Source organism: Apteryx rowi, unplaced genomic scaffold (genome assembly GCF_003343035.1).
Source record: "Apteryx rowi isolate R43461 unplaced genomic scaffold, aptRow1 scaffold_203, whole genome shotgun sequence".
Taxonomy (NCBI): domain Eukaryota; kingdom Metazoa; phylum Chordata; class Aves; order Apterygiformes; family Apterygidae; genus Apteryx; species Apteryx rowi.
This window is the reverse complement of record NW_020448342.1, coordinates 1,022,411-1,037,773: the sequence shown is the minus strand read 5'-3', so window position 1 is coordinate 1,037,773 and position 15,363 is coordinate 1,022,411. Positions and strand designations below refer to the sequence as shown.

Below are 15,363 nucleotides of genomic sequence, written 5' to 3'. Positions count from 1 at the left end.
TAGCTGCTATGTAATTGTTCTTAATGCTTTTAGGTTTCCTGTTGATTTGTAGCTCATACCATTAATAATATGCAGAAGAAAAAAATGCATAAAGAATTGTAAGTTGTTTCAGAAGTAGTTGGTTAAGTTATGACAAGCTGATAACAAATTGATGCTGTTTCCCAATTGAAAAAAAAGTTTCTTTAAAAAGCTATTATTTCACCATAATCTAGAAAATAACACTTTTTTTCTTCTAGGCATCAATATTAATCTTTCTGTGTGTGAATACAGCAAGCGATTACCAGGAATAACAGCAGATCAAGGCAATGACTGCAAATAAAAGGAAATCTTTAAAACTTTTCAGGAAAAAAAGCACTCTTTACAATGCACAGTGTTAGAATATCTTTGACATGTTATTTTGAAACCAACCATAAGTGACTTTCTGTGTAAACAGCACCTTAATACTTTAATACAGAAAGGCTGGAAGGCTGAAGTCTTGATTACCATCTTAGCTGTGGTTTCACTCTCTTTGAGTGCATCACCTCGGCAATCAAACTTCATGCTTTTCCCTTTGCTGTCATGGCATCGTGCAATTCTCCTGTCCTTAGATTGCAGGAATAGGGGAGAGGAAGTCTTCTGTACCTCAGCACCTCTTGCATGGTTTGGTACCTGTCAGCATCATTTGCAAAGGGTGAACAGAGCAACCAGACAACCTTTGCTGACTAAAGTCTTTGGTTTAATTGAAAGAGTAGGAACACAACTTAATACAAGGGGAAGAGAGTTTTGGAAGGCAATGAAGGTAGATGTCTCTTAATAGGAGTCCTGCACCTTTCTTGTTGATAACTGAGATGAGGCCCCACTATCCTGGTTAGTCTTAGTTACAGATGGCTGGGTTTGGGCCTGCTTCTTCTCTCTGTCCCTTCTAGAAATTAAATAATTTTTTTATCTAGACTGATATACTTTGTTAGCTCAAGGTTTCTTCACCTTTTTAATCTTGTTGATCAAAACTGATAGAATGTGTTCAATGGAAAGCTGACCCAGTCTTTTCAGAGTCAGGGAGGACTTCTTATCCTTCCATCACAATTTATAAGCATTTACCAGATCAGAGGGGAGATTCTTTTTGAAGTAAGCAGAAACATCTAGGCAAGATGATTTCCAGAAGTCTTGTTGGTTTAACCCAATAGTTTGACAACAATCAAGTCAGGTACAGTAAGAGTAAATTGCTAAGTAGCTCTACTTCTGCTGAATTGAAATTAGTGATGTACAATTCCTGCCCCCAGTGACTCAATATATTTCTTTTGGGGGTGAGAATGGATCTGAAAATAAGGTGTAAAACTACCACAGGTTGAATGAAATACCGCAAAGTTCGGTTTAGGAAGAACAGCAGTAGGAAAGTTTAGTAGGGAATGGAAAATCAAGCATTGTTTTGCTTGGCATCATACTGTACAACAAAATTATACAACATTCACATAAATGTAAATGCTGTTCAGTGCCCTAGCCTGTGAGAAAGGATTTTCATCTTAGTGTTGACCTTTTTCTCAGTATTTTCAACACAGCAAAGTTTGATTTAAATCTTGCCAGTTATTTTTTAAATAATAAGCTTTTCCCTATAATAGTGGCCTATTTTAAGAACTGGTCTCCCAAATCACCAAAGCATATTTGTTATTTCTCTGTTTCTTTTGACTTGTGTTTTAGTTGTCAAAATGCAAACAGATTCACAGGCTCAGTTACATTTCAGCAGAGTAATTGCTAAATCATTTAGGAGAAAGAAAATCAAAAAGTCACGTAAGCAGTTATTATTATGCATGTGTATTTTTAATGTCTGATTCTCAGTATAACCTTAGATTACAATGCAGATTAAATTTCCCTTGCTGATTTATAAGTATAATGTAAACTCTAGACACAGCTAGTGATATTGCTATGTAAAACTGTTCTCTTGCAAACTAAAGACCTTGCTTAGCACTGCAAAGCTCTGGGTTCATTTCAATGTGATCATTCAGGCACTATGCAGGGATTATGCTTTTATTGTATTTTTTTCATGAATACATGAATGAATAATAAGTTCAACAAACAAGAGTTTCCTACTGGGTATGTCAAACAAATCATTCTGTAAGGTGCTCTGAATTTCAATCAATCATCCTCAACACTCCTTGTCCTGCTGAGGTCTGTGCATTAACCAAGTCAGCATTTTAGAACTACTATAAATGGTCTTGAGTCTGGAGCAGAACGTCCAAGATCTGGAAGTTCAAAAGGAATGCAAGAGATGAAGTTTCCTTTGCATTCACCCGTATTTTGTTTGCACCTACCTTTTCACATATGACAAGCATTGCTTTTGTTAAAATTGCATATCCAGAGCATGTGTTTGTATTGTGTACCTTCACTTTAAATAAGTCATCTCCCTCAAAAAAGGTAATACTAAAGCCACAAATTATATACACTTGTATGTATGTGTGTACATAGACACACACACATGCATATATATAGATATATATGTATAAAAAGAAAGCCTGGGAGCTAGAAAAAGAGCAAGATGGAAATGCACACAGAATGAGGGCTACACTTAGAGCACTACAGTTTAAATTCCACCTCTGTAGAATTTTATGGATGTGTGCACTAAATGATAAACTAAGGGTAAAATTCTGGTTCATTAAAGGTATGAGGGGAAAAAAATCACATTGATAACAAGGCCAGAACTTTGCAATATGTGCATGTAGTAAGGCAGCATCAGTATCAAAACTATCTAATTTGTCTATACTTTTTACTATAAATAGTAGAAATAGGTACACAGTATAGTACAGTATAGGTACACTGTATATACTATCCCAGGGCCTAGGTGTCTTGTGGAGATGTATCAGTTCTGAATTAAAAAAAAAAAGGGGGGGGAGGGATTGTTGGGTGGATTTCCCCAAGGTGAGTTGGAAATTGGGAAAAAAAACCAAAGATCTGTTCCACTGGAATCAATAGTTTAGTACCAGGGGTGTAAATCTGGGCCTTGACTCAACTTTATCCATACCCTACATTTTTCTGAGAATGGTAAGGATTGTAACCTATATTCCCTGCTCTCCCTCCAGCCCTTCTTACTACCCCAAGCTCTTGCTAAGGCCTTTTTTTGTTATTTTTGTATCAGAACAAATCCAGCTTGTGAACTGTAGTTTTGTGAAAAGCAACATGATTTTTACAGATAGTCTTCAACATAAGCATCCTATTAGCTATCAGGCCTCCAACTGTGAAAGCTGAAAATGATGATGTTAGATGTCATATTCTGCAAAAGTTAAATATTATTTTTGACACATGTTTTTCTTGGTGTAGATACCTGGTCAGCACTAAATTTTCCAAGGATATAGTTCCCACAGACGCCTACCTCTCCAGCATCCCTCTAGGAGGTACCGCTAGTGGCTGGCCCTTTAAATTTGGCAGAGAAAAGTAGCTATGCCAACTAATATAGTTGTTTGGCAGCTTGCTGCTGTTTACAGTATCTTCCTTCCCTCCAGCTGGTAAGTATTGCTCTTATGTCTTCTCTTTTATCACTGAGGACTTGGCACATCCTTACAGCACTGTTCTCAGATTGATTTAGGGGGCATTACAGAATGATAATTTTTCAGTTCAGTTTAAGGATGTCTGCATTTTCAGCTGGACATCTTTAAGTGTGAGAGGTCAGTTAAATGGAATGGTGAAATTGTTGACTTGTTTTATGGGATCTCTGTCTAACTCTTGTGCATGAATGTCAAGAGTGGAAGGTCATTTGAAAACTATTTTCTCTTTATAAATACCAGCCTAAAGTTCAGTGCCTGCAATTTTGAATACCTTTCAGTGCTGAATTATTTGGTGAATCCAGTCCTAAATTTTTTGGCTTTTATATGTAAATGTTGGTGGGGTTTTTTTGTTTCTTTTTTTAAAGTTGCTTTGGCACTTTGAAAAAGATGATGCCAATAGGTTTTTCATATGGAAACAGTCTGACTAGTATGTAAAGCCAGTGTTTTGGATATGCATGTTTGTATCTTCATTCAAGTATTTGGAAGTGCATTCATATGGGAAGCAGTCTCTACAGATAATGCTCTTGTTGATGACTGGAATGTCCATTTTCCTGATATGAGTCGTCTTTTTTCCTGTTTGTGTAGAGTTGAGGTTTTGGTAGCTAACTGCCTAAGAACAATTATGGGAATTGCAAATGTGAAACAAACAACACCTAATGTTCTCAAACCTAAAATACACTGAAGCTGGATATCCTATGCCATCTGTAGCTTTCTAACTCTTTTCTAAAATTTTTTATATRGTATAGTATTTATAATATTTAAATTTTTAGATTTATATTTTTAATATAGGCATTTGTTCTTCATTTCTTAAAGATCATGGTACCTGCTGGGAGTCTCTAGGGACAAAGGAATCCCAAAACAAAACAAAAAGTGGCTACCACTTAAAGGAAGTTGAGGCCTGAATTATATTATCGTTTCATTTGACACAGCTCTTTGCTCTCCCAATCCATAATTGAAGCTGTGTTGGATCAACAGTCAATAAAAGCACCTGCATTCTTGGTGAGTTTTCAAACAAAATGATTCCTAAATGGATGTCTTAGCAATGTTCAAAAAAATGAGAGCACTCTTCCATGCAGTTTTCATGATTGAGGTGAATAAAAAGAGGTGGGATTAATGTCTATCAAAACCTAACATGGACAAAAAAGCAGAACACTGCAATTAACTTCCCATGGTACTGTGCTCCATTCTGAAGGTATTCTCATGTCACACTCACTTTGGTCAGTTGGTCACTGTGTTGCTCAATTGCCAATAAACTGGGCTTCCTTTCAGTGAAATGAATTCAATTGTGTCCTTGGCTCTACTAGACACTGTATAAATTAATGCAAGCGGACCTTTGGCCTCTTCCATATCCTCATATTTTGTATGTGCTCTCTTTGTCACACCCTTTGAAAAATGCTGTTGTAATTCTTACATAATAATAAGATAGTACTAGTGCAGAAAAATGTGTTCAAGGCCCTGTCTGTAAAGCCTCTGGGAATGAGTTATACCTCAACTCTTGCCCCCAAATAAACCGTTTATTGGTATACTAGTCAATTTCTTCTCACCAAAATGGTCAAACTGCCTTTTGAACTGATTTCCACCACCTCTTGTTTGCTTTGGCACTATGTTCCAAGGTCAGCCACTGTTTATGTAGAGAAGTTCAAGCAGGACTTTTTTCCCCACTCCCACTTAAGTCCAAAAGGACAACTTTGCATTAATTAATAATCTGACCAATTTACTAGCTTGCTTCTTTTCCTGTTCTCATAAGGTTCCTCACTTATCTCTATTCTGCCTAGTTGTAGAAGCCAACTTCTGTTTTGAATTCTTGAATAATTCTGAGAGCTATCTGCAATTTTGTCATTATTCTTTTCATAATATATCAACCAAAATGCATACAGTACATCCAATACAGTCTCATTAATGCCAGAAGCCAKCAACCGTCTTTGCGTATCTGTCCTTCCCTTTGGTGCCTTCTTTTAGTCTTGTTCTCTGCAAAACTTTTCTCTGTTCAAATATAATGCAGAAAGAATGTTTCTTTTCACTATAGGACTAAAGATGATTTATGCTAGCAGGTAATAAACTTGGATTTTACAAAAATCTGCACACATGCCTGAATGGGTGCACTGTGCATACACATCTTAGCATCAGTCATTCCTTTTAAAAACGCTAGCTAATCACATACTTTCCTGAAGAGGTAGGTCCTTTTCTCTCTAAAAACTTTATTTACCCCAGAACGTGTTTTGGGAGGGTTTTCTCACATATTTAAAGGCTAGAATGTCATTGTCTCTTATGAAAAGCTGATTAATGCTGCTTGTGGTTTTTCTGTCTAGTGAAGTCTCAGTATTTCAGATAGGAGGCATCTACATTGCGCTGTGCTAAGAGAGCTGCTGGTATTAAAGAGCTCACAGCCTTACTGGGCCTGACAATGAAGTAATTATTATATGGAGGAGGAAGGAGGTGAGAAAAAAAGGTGATTAAGTGACTCACTCGAGGTCACAGAAGCCTCTAACAGTTTTTTTTAACTGGAAAAAAAACCCAAAAACTTTCCTGAGTATTCTAATCTTAAAGAACAGAATGCACTTCAAACTGTTTGCTTAGCAAAAGCGAACAAATACTTGATAGCTACAGACACTCTGTTTAACCATTTGGCATAAAACAGTTTCATCTGGTTAATGCCCTTGTGGATTCATACAGGTGATTCACTTTTAAAATGTGCACAGGGTATACTGCATTCGTGCACCAGTATGGGGAATAAGATAGGCATGTTCTGTTACGCCCTTGTGTGCTGATCATTTTCCAACTCATCTGCAGGTTCAATAAATTATATATTTGTTTTAGTGGTTTGAGAAATCCTTCTAGTTCTTTTTCATGTCTGAAATGGTTCCTATTAAAGCTTTCATAATACCCTTCAGTTTCTGTGTTAAATCGATGTTTAAATTGGAATGAAAGTAGGAACCTTGGCAGTTTAGATAATTCACTTCATCTGGTGGCCAGCTATGTTAACAATCACATCATATGCCAGCACTTGCACTAGATGAAAGGAGTCCCTGGGGCACAGAACTGCATTTTAGAAGCAGAGTGAAAATACAGTTATAGTCTTTGTTTCATCGTTTTATTCTGTAAAATGGTAAATTATTTTAAYTAGAATTTTAAAGTGTTAAAAGAATGATTTAAAGGTTATGTTGAGGGTTATTTTGGGTGGATTAGCCTTGGAAGCTGAATGACAATTGATCAGTATTCTGGACAGGAAGTGTTCAGCACAATGTCAGCAAGTTATGTCTTTTTATTCCAATGTACTGAGCACTTGGAGGAAATAGTATATTGTTAGCATATGAATAACATCAAAGCCCCACATTGCAAGATGTATTTCAGTCTTCTGAAATAAAATGCATGGCCTCCCCTTCATGTATTTAAGTGCCTCCCTTTGTAATAGAGTGCACGCTTGAAGCCAAAAGCTTTTTCTTGCCTAGCGTGGGCAAGCTGAATTTCAGGACTCGATTGCTGGTGCATGACTGCACATTCCATCACTTAGCAAAAACATTTGCAATAGCAAATTGGCTTCCTGCATGGAGAGTAGGAAGTGTATTTGATTAAAAATAAGATCCTTACAGGAGAAGGCATTTTTTAAGAGTAATTCTTACAGAATGCATTTATATCATCTGTATTTCCCTGATAATATTAGTGACTATAACTACCCAGCATAAAAAGCATGACTTTAGACAGTGCTTGACATCAGAGGCTGTTCTGATTTGTCCTTCATCATCTTCTGTGATTACATTTCTAAAATTAAGCCAAATTAAAAAACAAAAGTAAACCCCATAGATGACTCCAAACTACTGTCCTCCTTGATGAATATACTTTTCTTTCTTCTCTTCTCCCCTAACGAAGATAAGCAAACTGTATTTTCCTTTTTTTCATCAGGGCACTATGCACACAAAAAAAAATGCTTGTAACTTGAAAATCTCAACTAGATTGAGTCTGTGGGATGAGAAATTAACTGACAGCCTATCACACACACAGTAATTTCAGATGCTTAAAATATTTATTCTATTAGTTAAAGGCTATAGGTAAGAAATAAAGTTTGTTTCCACTAACATTCAACTAGTATTGGCAGATACGTTTGGCTCATGAAGCCTTTGCTCATTTTCTGTAGCAGCTTTGTTTACTGGTGGAATAGGACAGCATTTGTAAATGGGGGCCAGTAAAAGTTAAATTAAAAACATCATTTAAGGCTAATGTGAAACTAGTGGAAACTGGTGGCTCAGCACCTGTCAGGAGATTTCCAGGACTTTGAGCCTATCCCAGTTCTTACCAGCTGAGAGTCTGGCTCAGTATAGTTTTGTGTGTCAAATCAATGTTGGTTTATCTGCTTTTGAACACATTTGTTATATTTTTGTTCTCTTTCATTATCCTTTTTTAAACAGTGAAGTGTTGTATTTGACAAATCCCTTTGCATTCTGATTTATTGCTAACAATTCAAAGGCCATTGTTCCTGAAATACTATACTATTATTATTGCAGTATTTCCAGCACTAGAGGCTCTGTACAAGGTTCTGCTTTGCTACCCTTGCTCAGAAATGCTCTGATCCACCAAAGCACTTAAGCACATATTTGACTTTAAGCCCATGAATAATCCTATTGAAGTTGAGAAGACTACATATGCTTAAGTGCTTTGCTGGACTGAGGACGAAGTGTGTCCTTCACTTCAAATGGCAATACAGATGGAGGAAGAGTGGACAGATCTGTTTCATGGTTACTAAAAATGATGCTGTTTGCACTTTCACCTTATTACCGATATGAAATACCATTCAAATACTTAAGAAATGCCTCCTAAAAGAAAATTTTAAAGGAAAGGATAGATTTTCTAAAAAATATTTACCACGTGATAAATATTCTATCGCAATCACACAGTTGCATTTAAACTCTAAAGCTCTCCAGGCTATTCTCACACTGGACATGCAGGTCTAGTTTCATGCAAGGCAAAGAAGGTTTAAAAAAAAAAAAAAAAAATATCTTCTTGCTTCAGGTGTCATTCCAGGAAAATGCTGATGCTGATATCTGAATTTTCTTTTTCTGTTGCGTAATGTGATGCAGTATACACAAAAAAAAAAACCATCAATTTACTGTGCATTCCTGGCCTGATTTTAAAATTAAAAAAAAAAAATCACTGTTGCCCTTCAAAATATTTCTTCATCACCTAACTGATAAAAAGATTTGCAACAAACCATTTTTACTTTTTAAAGGACACTTGGGAAAAATAGTTTCCTGAAATGAATCTATGACTTTAAAGGGTGAATCAGCCAATAGTGTGATGACTGCATATTTGGGATTATTGCTAGTCTTGCTGCACTTAAACATGTGCTTAAGATTTAAGGACATCTCAGGTGGTCTAAACCTCTTGCCATCCAGCCTGCTTTTGGTTTTAGTGTACTATAAATAAATGTCAGAAACGCATATTGTTATTAAACAGTACTATGGTAACTCTTAGGACTGGCAGTAAGTCAGTGGGAACAGTCTGTTAAAATGAACTGGAATAAGACTGGGAGACTTTTGCTTTTCAAGAAATAACTACCCATCATAGTAGCCCAGCTCTGCCCCTATACATCACTTGGTCATGGAAGGTGAGATTAAAGAGACTATGCTAATTGACTGTCAAGTGTATATGAATGCAATAAATGATAATGAGAATCCACATACTCAAGTACTTTTTAGAGGTGGAAGCATTGCCTAATATTATTCATACAGATTTTTAAAAACATCAGATTTGTAGGAAAGTGCCTTTGCCAGAAATGCACAGGTATTTTCAACAGGATCTGGAAAAATATTAGTTTTTTTGGCTTTAAAAGGGCCATAACCTGTTAAATGCTAACTTTTCCTAATGAATCCCAGTCCYGGAAACACCTGTGCTAAAGAGCTTTGTGCTGATCTATGAAAATTGGCAGGACATTCCCACATTTGCTGAATAAAACTTGGATGAAAATCTTCTCAATGACTTTTTAAGGCGTTCCCTGCCAGGTCTATGCAGCTCTCTCCCACTTTCATATTTGTTTAGCATAACCAAAATAAGCAAAATACTGTGGCTGAAATACTGGTAGAGTGAAGCAGGATGAAAGGGAGCCTAAGGACTTTGCTTGTCTGCAAAGAAATAGCTATGGAGTTTTGTTTTGCATGGTTATACATTTGTACCAAAATCACACAGGAAGGTAGAGCAAAACTATTTTTCTTTGAGTTTGGAGGCTGCTTTCCTTCTGTGATTTGTCTAAAACCTAACCTGAGAAATTGGCAGGAGGACCAGATAACAATAAAGATAAGGATGAGTTCATACCCCCTACGATTACCCACACTCTAGTCTCCTCCTTCCTCACTCTTCACTCATGCACACAGAGAGAGGGGGGAAAAAAATTTTTCTTCTTAAATTCTGTTGAGAATGTGAAAAATCTGAAGGAGACTGAAACTGTGTTAAGCTTGTTGGTGCAGGTGACCCAACAACCACCTTTAGGACTCTGGATTTGTTGCGGTTGCTCACAAGGTCTTTGAACTACCCTTTCTATTGGCTTCTATTGTTTGAACCAGCAGGAGACTGCAAAGGACAAGACTACAACTTACTGATGTGTTCAGAGGGCTGCAATCTTACGAATTCTGTTTCCTGCTGACATGAAGAATGGGACAGAAGAGAAGAGCAGAGTAGCAGTACAATATGCCATGACGGTATCAAACCTCTGTGCCCTGGATGGTTTGTTTGATCACCTTTTTAAGGAGCTGTAACTTTAACATTATTGTGACCCTTTTTCTAGGTCACTGGAAGACTTCCATCCTCACTCCTACTCTACTTATCCTTTCACTGTTATCTAAAGAGGAATGTATTTTTTCAGGTCTGATGGTAATGAGAGTAAGGCCCTGAAAGGCAAAAAATTAGTGAGAAGTTGGGAAGAAAATAAATCAGCAAAAAATGTCCACAGTGAAACTTGAAACTCAGGTTGCTTCCTTGTTTTTTTGTTACAGAACAAAGATCAGATCACTTGTGCTGAAAGGTCTGATTAGTCTTACAAATATTTCCAACTATGTAGGCCTAGCTGTAATGAAAAAGTGTTGACTTATTTAGTGTTGCAGCAGTTTCATGTGAAGTATGAACTTGCAACTTTTTTAAATTTGTAGAGCAAGAAGAAACAGACTGGATTCACATGAACTTCTGCAACATGCAAGCTTGAGTGCTGCTGACCCACTGGAATGGGCCATGAAGACAAACAGCACTGAGGCACTGTGTGCTTCACTGTATTTCTCACTTGTATAACTCTTGCCAACTCTTTTGTCTCATATCTGTCGCAATCTTAGGGCCCAGCCTCGCACAGAAGGTATAAACAGTTCTCTCTATAATCTTCAGGAGCAGTAAACAGTACCTGCAGAACAGGGAATTTTCACCCAATGCAAGAATGCTTCTTTAGAGCCACCAAGCTTGTGTGTCAGAGGAGGAATAAGATCAAGTTTATCAGCTCAATATCTTATCATCCTGTTAATAACTATTTTCAAGACAACTTTTTGGTTTTGCTGTATGTATTGATGAAGAAGAAGTAGTAAGCAAGGAACCTTAGATTTATCACATCTCTGCTACTGCTAGTGCTGAGCTTTGCTTATGCCAATGCATAATGTGGTGGTAACTGCAACAACCAGCTTCAAGGCCATAATCTTATCAGTGTTTTCTGACAGACTTAAAATTTTTGTGCGTTATAGAGCAGTTTCTTAAATAGCTTTTAGTGAGTCCATTCCCCTGCTTTCTGTGATTCTTACCTCTCTGCTTACATAAATATTGCTCAGTGGAAAATATTAATTAGACATGTAATTAATGCTGAATTTTAATTTGCAGGCTCCAACCACAAAGAATTGTTTGCATATAGTATTAAGATGAATTTACTCCTTGAGTCTGCACATACTGTCTACTTTTTAGTAGTGCTACTGTAGTAAACCCCCTTGTCTATTAGTATATCAAGCCAAACAACAATGGAACAAAAATCAATAAAGAAAGTTTTTGTCATTTTAGGCACAAGTCCTGTATATTGGAAATCTGGATTTTATTGGTCCACATACCTTGTAATTCTTACATGACCTCATCTAAGTTTCTTGAAGTTAACTCAATCTACAGGTAAGTCAGTAAAAAGTTCTGATTTATTTCAAGCAAAATTGGACCAGGATCTTAATCTACCTTTCTTCTCTCTGAACTTTTGAGTTAATATGTATTTACCGTGTGCACATTATCAAACTGATTGTATTCTTTACCAGACCAGAAATGTAGGGGGTGAGTGTGTCAATGGGTGCTTTGGTCCTCTAAGAGAAAGTAGAAATAATTACAGAATCACAGAATCGCTGAGGTTGGAAGGGACCTCTGGAGATCATCTAGTCCAACCCCCCTGCTCAAGCAGGGTCACCTAGAGCACATTGCACAGGATTGCATCCAGGCGCGTTTTGAATATCTCCAGAGAAGGAGACTCCACAACCTCTCTGGGCAACCTGTTTAGTTATCCATGTATATCAAGTATTTTAGCACTAACTACAGCCTAAGCAGTAATGGTCTTTTTTTCTACCAGTTTTCTTTAATGGCATTTGCTATTGAGAGCTAATAGTGCTGTTTTTTTTTTGCCTGGAGTAAATTGCAGTCTTGCTAAATCGTTAGGGCTGGCTCCCATAGCCATAAGATTATTGATTTTTGTGTTAACAAGCAGAAAATGCTGATCGATTACATAAAATGGTTTGATGGTTTATTGGTTGCTTTTCCAATAGTGACATGACTTTCAGGAGGACAATTCTGACCCCTGGGTAATATTGCAGGTAAACTTTTAACATATCTTTTGCTTTTGCTTCTGCTCAAAGAAGTCTGAGGGAAGTGGCTCTGTTTCTAACTCTTGGAAGAAGTCAGAAGTATGGTGTTGCTAAACTAGCAGTAAGAGACCTATGTGCAAGGTGCATCATTACAGTATATGAAGTAGCAGCTGCACGATGGATGTTACTACATGCAATGTGCTATGAAAAGTATACCAATAAGAAACCCCTGCTCTGTGAAGTGAGGTTCATATTTCACTGCTGGTAACATGTACCAAATGCAGAAGCTCAAATGTTACAATGTGGAAATTAATATGTATCAGTGATCTTCAAACAATGGTGGTACTGTGTCCACTTAGAGTCTGGAGTCTCTGCTGTGAGCTTCCATAAAGCTCACGGGCCTTTCATGCAGTATGTCCCATAAATCACTACAATTTAAGTAGTGCTGCCCTCTTGAACACCTGCTTATCTGTCTTGAGAAAATTCTGTAGTGTTTTAAACATCATTTCATGACATTATAAGTAATGCCTGCTCTAGAAGCACTTGGAAGAGCCATTAAAATTAAGGGTCTATCAGCATTTCTATTATAAAACTTGATTTCAAGGGCTTTAACTCAGCCATTTAAAAATGCATTTGACTGAAACCTGGTATATGACTTTTTTTTTTTAATGTTGGACACACTAATTCAGGTGGTCTCTTTGTTTGTGGTGGGAGGAGAGGGGAAGATTGCCTGTAAGGAAAAAAATTCTTCTGTAAGGAAAAATATTTATACCTACAATGAGCCCTGAGTGTAGATATTTCATTTCCATACAAAATGGCTTTCTGATTATGTATTTTTGAAAGATCTTATCTTGGAATATGAATTAATTGTTTGCAGTTATCATATTCTAATATGTGTTTTCTTAATGTTCACATAAATGTTTTGTGTTTTTTTTCAAAAACCATATTAAGATATGCTTTTTTTCCTTTGATTTTAACAAATGGTATCAGCCAGATGCTTCATATAATGGAAGGTAACACTGAACTCTAATTTAGGGTTTATAATGATTTTATTGTCACTAAGTTTTATAGAAAGTCTATCAAGTGACATCTATATCACCTGCATGAGTACATCAATGTTGTACTTTGTTGATCCATCCCATTTGGTACTCAACAGGGGAATGATGGGATTTGAAACATGCCTGCAAGTTAGCTGCTGTGGGGACACCAGACCTGACATAGCTTTGTAATAAATTAATCTGTAAAGAGGGCTAAATGATAGTGTTATAAAATGAAGCTCTCCCAACTGCTCTTATTTAGAATTTTAAAGCTCCAGAACATGTACCTCAGCCAAAGTAAAATGGGATAGAGAAAGAAACAGTCTTGTTCTGAGATGCTTATAAACATTCCAAACTTTTTATAGATTAAACAGCACTTTGCAGTTCACCTGGAAACTCACTAATGCTGGTTCAAGACAATAAACATAACGTACCCTCAGCAGAAAACACTGCTAGGTGAGTAGGCTGTTGCATTGTATGCCATCTTCAATGTCAAAACTATCTTGAGCTACAACTCTATCTGAAGGGCAGGGTAACAGAAAGTTGTGGTGGGGGGATAGCTCAGCTGAAATGCTATGAAATTATTATTATTATTATTATTGGTAAAGTACTTAGTTGTACCATTGCTTTATCACTTTATCTTCTTTAATACCGCATGTTGACATTTAAATGTCCCTGATTATGCAGGGTAGAAAGCCATTTGTACTGTGTTTGAAAGTTGACTTAGGAGTTGATCTAGTATTTTTTTTTCTCTTTCTACTTATTTTTTCAACTTAAAACCTGGATAATTCTAATTTAAAGTATATGTTTGCTCTTTGTTTATGAAGCTAGATTACATAAAGGCCCCTTGAAGTATTTTGCATTCCCTTAATGAGGACAAGGGAATGAAGAGAAAATGACTTCCTAAGGTAGTCTGAATCTGTCTTTACCTGAATTCAGCCAGTTGGCTACAGAGCTGTAGTTCAAGCAATATCTTTCTGCCTTGTTTTAAGTTCCCTTGAACATAGCTGTATATCACATAATCACAGGTTTGGAAGGGACTTCACTAGGTTTCAGGGCTAGTATGGCTAATTGTAGGAAGCTTTTGGTGAGGAACTGAGGCAGTCTGGATAGCAGCTAACAGCCTCAGTGGGGAGAGGAAGGTGTTTCATTTTCTCCTTTGGGCAGCAGCAGAAGGTAAAGTTCCAGCACAGGCTTCCATAGCTCTGTGTGTGGATGCATGTGCACACATTTATATTTAACTCTAAGCAGTATATAGAGCTAAAGTTGTATGCATAATGGTATGCCTTGTTTGTTTAATGAAAGTTTTTGTGACTCTTAGCCCCTCTTTCTGCTTGGCCATTTTCATAGACTCCTCTGACCATTCAGCCAGAGATAATTTTGCTGTCATAGCATTTTTCAGTGAATACAGATGAAAAACTGATGCTGCTCCTCATTGTGTAGTGTTGGAGTGGGAGACGGACCTGGAGTAACGATGAGTCTCAATGTGAGTATGATCRTTCTCCCTTTGTTAGAGCTTACACAGAGTATATATAGACAGGCGATAGAGCATGTGCTAGCAATGGCTGTATGATTGGTTTACAGTCTCTGTTCACGCGCCTAAAGCGAATACATGATTGGTGCAAAGTTGCTGTTCACTTGGAGGGGCTTGTCGGCCCCCTCCTTGACTTGTTTACCACTACTTGCCTTCCCCTTTTGTAATGGTCTAGGAATGTTCAAGGACAGTTCACATAGCCGTGGGATCCTCCCTCCATCGTGAAGACAGGATTGCTCACTTCTAAGAGATCATGCCCCTTTTCACTTAACCATTCTTCCACAGTGTAGAATTTACCTGTGTTTTCCTGTATTGTTCTTATACTTTTTCCAGTCCAAACGCAATCGACTCTGTCTCCTCTTTCTGTTGCATTTAAATTTTATGCTATCGGATTATACATTCATTATAGAATTTAACAGGGCTAGTTATCTACTTACCTCCTGTACCCCAGAGGCCTGTCAGTTTACGGGGACCAGCATTCAGTGTCTGTA

At 37.2% G+C, this 15,363-nt stretch overlaps 1 long non-coding RNA gene across 1 annotated transcript; it reads left to right on the top strand.

The window, feature by feature from the left end:
• Nucleotides 1–3,299: 3,299 nt before the first annotated feature.
• On the top strand, nt 3,300–11,621 carry LOC112965158. The gene is made up of 4 exons (XR_003253189.1): nt 3,300–3,473; nt 4,326–4,511; nt 10,067–10,223; nt 11,526–11,621. It is a non-coding gene; the product is annotated as an uncharacterized LOC112965158 (long non-coding RNA).
• The last annotated feature ends 3,742 nt before the right edge of the window (nt 11,622–15,363 follow it).